The sequence below is a fragment of the Rattus norvegicus genome, chromosome 1 (assembly GCF_036323735.1).
Source record: "Rattus norvegicus strain BN/NHsdMcwi chromosome 1, GRCr8, whole genome shotgun sequence".
NCBI classification, from domain to species: Eukaryota; Metazoa; Chordata; class Mammalia; order Rodentia; family Muridae; genus Rattus; species Rattus norvegicus.
In genome coordinates, this window is record NC_086019.1 from 65990063 (window position 1) to 65994792 (window position 4730).

The window sequence follows — 4730 nt, forward strand, 5'->3', positions numbered from 1 at the left end:
TAATCCATCAGCCTCAGCTTCCCAGATCATGGATACTATAGGCACATACTTTCACACCTGGCTTACTGAGCCATTTATTTATTTATTTATTTATTTATTTATTTATTTATTTATTTATTTAATTTTTTTTTTGGAGCTGGGGACTGAACCCAGGGCCTTGTGCTTGCTAGGCAAGCACTCTACCACTGAGCTAAATTCCCAACCCCTCATTTGTTTTTGTACATTTAAATTATCTACTTTCTTACAGTCATTCAAATTCTTCAAGCATCTACCTTTTGTAAATGTGTGGTAAGTTATTGCTATCTATAGGCTTTTTATAGGTAATAGTGTACCAGAATGTCTTACTCTCATTTCTTAGTACCCATTGACTAATGTCTCTCTACCTTCCTCTCTGCCAATAATGAGCATCGCTCTACTCTCAACTTCTTTGAAAGCGTATTTTCATATTTTACATATAAATAAGATGCCATCTAAGTAGTCATGCAAGGAGCAGCTAGCCTGCTTGGCACGAGGCCTACCCTTAAGTATGTTTGTATACAGAGAGACTCTTGAAAAAAACTAAGTTTCCCTTTGCAAGCAGTGGTCGGTTGGAGATAACTTCCGGAGTAGGAATGGGAGATCCTGTCTACTTTTACTTCTCAGTGACGGAACCCAAAGCAATACTTTCCCTGTGTGATTCCACTTCTTCATTTACAGAACAAATTGCTTCCCACAGTAGTTGTAAAGACAAAATAAGAAAGGCTAAGGGCATGGGTGTGTGTGTGTGTGTGTGTGTGTGTGTGTGAGAGAGAGAGAGAGAGAGAGAGAGAGAGAGAGAGAGAGAGAGAGAGATTCTGTAACTAACCAGCTTAATGATAAGTTTGGATCATGGGCATGAAATAATAATTACATATTGTAAGAGTTATAGGATAAAGGGCTGACTGTGTGCCCTTTTCAGGGACGTAGCAACTTGGAAGAAAGCCAGGCATGCCCAAGGTCTCTGGTGAACAGGGAATACTTGTTTCCTTTGCCTTCCTTTGGCTGCCCACATATATAATAATAATAATAATAATAATAATAATAATAATAATAATAATAATAATATAATAATAATAAAAAATAAATAAAATTTACAAAAAAAAGAGTTATAGGATAAATTGTACGGGGCTCAAGAGAAAATGTCTACATTAGTTATCTAGTGATCAAATCCAATCATTACAGAATTGACAGTATAAAGCAAGTATTTATGATATCGAAACATTTCTAAGTTTCTGCAGTGCCAGAGTCACATGGTTCTGTTTGAAATTCCAGCCTGAGGCTGTAATCGTGGTCCAGTTGTGGCGGCTGCTTGCTGCCACTGAGACTAGACCAGCCTCCTAGCTCTCTGGGGCTTTTTGTAGTTTGTAGGTGGCAGTCTCTACCAGGGAGAGCCATACAACTTTTGACTTTAGAAACTTAATCTAGAAAGTGACATGTTTTCAATAATCATGTGGCACTGGTCACATAGATTTGGAATTTCCAGAAGTACCACACAAATGAACCACTACTTATATGATTAGCAGGAGATGGAGATTGTTTGGAAAACTGTTTACAACAGGAAGTGAGTGGGCCTAGAAGTAAAATGGTATCACTGCCTTTGTTGTTTCCACACACACAAATAGCAAACACATATGATGTAGTAGGCTTAAGTTCTATAACAGACATATGTCTCAATCTTCAGTGTTCTTCGAATTATTTTTGAGAGATCATCATTCAGTATGCAAATCATCTGTGAGCGATCTGTGCTCAGTGCTCGCTAGAAAAATTCGGAAGTCCAAGCAATAGGGCAGCATAGACCTGCCCATCATCCCGTTCCCACTCATATTGCTATAGAATCACAAAAGGACTCTAACTAGCCAAGTTCAAAACTAAAGAATGCAGCGTGAGTAGTGTAAACAGACAATGTAAACAATTGTTCTGAAAGTCTCAGGGCTCACCGTTAGCACACTCTGTCCCCAGATGTCCTGTGACAGAAGGTTGACTTTTTCTTGCTTCTGTACCACACTAGACTCAAAGCTGTCCTTGTGTATGGCTTTTCTTCAACTCTTATCCAGTTCTTGACAGATGTATAACTTCTTTTCCAGAAACATATCTTTACCACAAAGTATTACTTTCAAAGGAAAGAAAGAATAATTCAATCTCTATTTAAGCTCATTTTCTGACCTTAACTATAATAAATAATAAAAACCATATGCATGGTTTGTCACTCATTTTGTAAAGAAAAATTATTTTTAGACACTTTTTTTAGAAATTATAATTTAGATTCATGGTATATTAGAGAGGTTATCAACAGATATGTATGTATCCATCAAAGAACTAGAAAAATAAAAAGATTTAAGTTTGTCCCCCCCCCACCAGGAGTCAGCCTTATGTAACTTATGTTACCATAGATCCAGAATTTGCTACCTGGAGACTCTCTTGATATATCATTCTTCTCAGAGTAAACTAAGAATAATGAACCCCATGAAGATTCAACAATGATACTGATGATATGTTGAAATATGGAAACACTGAGAATTTTCTTTTAATGAGCTGATAATACTTACAGATTATTTGAAAATATTTTTCTGTTTAATTAATTTCACTTACAATATTTCCTTATGAGTCTTAAACTTAAAATCAGTATTTTTAAAAACTTAGTTTTTCTACATAATTTTCATTTGGAAAATGTGGACATGGTTGAGTAGCTCCTATGATTTTTATTCCTTTGAATAGTAAATACAAGCTACAGCCCATCTTCCTAATGAACCAATGACCCCTACTTCCTGTGAAGCTCAGCTCAAGATTTATGCGTATTTTGAGGATGAAGCAAAAAAGCAATCTTATCAGCTGTAATGTGTCACTCTCCAGCTGCCTCCACATTCAACTCTCACATCCAAAAGGACCCATAATTTTGAGATTAGCTAAGTCTGTGAGATAATGCATCTGATTTCTTTAGCCATCTGTTTTGTGTTGCCGGAGAGTTAGAAATGCTGGCCAATGCTCGTGTTCACTTTAGGATGCTGTAATCAGTCCTTAGAGATTTGAGTGAGAAGTCTTGCAGCCTTGAGGAAAGGTGACTTACTTATTCATATAAATACAGACACAGGGAGGATATAATGACTAAGTAAACAAATGGGGTGTTAAGTCTGACGCAGAGAAGGCAGATTTCCCAGAAGGAGCCATATAGTTATAAAATAAGAACTTTCAAATGATCTGGTTCTGCATTCTCACTTGAATGATTAAAAAAATCCAAAACAAACAAAAGCAAAAACAAAACAAAACAAAACAACAACAGAAACTCCAAATGACTTTTTACAAGGTCACTGTGGATATGAGCTGAGGTGAACTCAGAATGACATAGCTATGTTACTCATTAGAAAACCTCCCTGTGCACAGTGACTCACAGAAAATGTATCAGCCTCCTGCACTCTGGGAGTCTGAGATTCTACATTATTTAAAAACAGAATATATCAGAAGACAGAGATCCATAATCAGACAGAAAGATAGCAGAGGACATTGGTTCTTTTAAAAGACTTGTGATCATGTGAGGCTACCTTCAGTGCGCGCACACACACACACACACACACACACACACACACACACACACAAATGGACATGTTGATGGTCCAAATCACAGACTCTTATGTAACAGAGTTGAACACAGCCTCTGTAGATAAGGCTCAAGACTTATAGAACATCATGTCTAGGCTCTGGCTGCCTGGCCCAAGCTAGTATGGAGTTTGGAGAGGCAGGTAGAGAAGGAAGAGAGTAAAGAAGCAGGGGAATCTGAGGAACTAGCACTGTACCTGCAGTGTCTTTTTAAAAATCTAAAGATGTTCAGATTTCTGAAGCCACAAGGACTGTAAAGATTCAATAAGAAATAGAGTTGTGTGTGTGTGTGTGTGTGTGTGTGTGTATGTATATATATATATATATATATATATGACATGGTTTTTATTGGAGTATATTGATGGGACTCAATGGCTTTTTTTAGTGAATAAATGTTTTCATATATATATATATATATATATATACCTTTCATCAATATATATGGCAATATGTTGACAGAAGAAATCTTTTCATAATGTAGTGTAGGTAGTGGGGACCTGTGACTATGTATAAATATATATGTACAGTAATAAGCATTTAATTCCTATATAGATTAAAATACAAATATAAGAACATGGAGTATAACTTGTTAGAATGCTTGTGTAGCGTATCTGAAGAAACCCTGAATTCTATCCACATCAAGTATGGAGCAAACCAATAAACGAAACAAAACAGCATACAAACTGAATCAGTCTCAGTTGGTTTTTGTATGACATTAGGCTTTATGAGAATAACCTGATACAGGTACAGGCTATCCCTTAAATCAGAACTTTATAGGTCTCATGTATGGAGAACTTGACTCAGTAGACCAAAATATAGGTACGAAGTCATGGTTTGAAAGTTTTCTAGAAAGAGGTAATTTATCATTCTTGAACTTTGCGAATAACTGACTCTCTGCACCTTCTTTTACTATAACACAGATCTCACATGTGGAGCTTATGCTCCAGACAGCTTGAATATGAGAACCATACTGGGGAGTAAAAGCTCTGAAGTCTTATGTCATGACAGGTCTCTCAAGGGGCTATTACCTAAACATCCGGGCGAAAGGAAGCAATGTAGAGTTCCTTGGATCAGAACATCACACTCTTGAGACCTGTCAGCTGTGTTTCAATTATGTCTGC

At 36.7% G+C, this 4730-nt stretch overlaps 1 non-coding gene across 1 annotated transcript; it reads left to right on the top strand.

Annotated features, from left to right (window-relative positions):
• The first annotated feature begins 892 nt into the window (after positions 1-892).
• Positions 893-1032, top strand: LOC120100349 (small nucleolar RNA SNORA67). Its single transcript, XR_005500117.1, has one exon. It is a non-coding gene; the product is annotated as a small nucleolar RNA SNORA67 (small nucleolar RNA).
• Positions 1033-4730: the final 3698 nt, after the last annotated feature.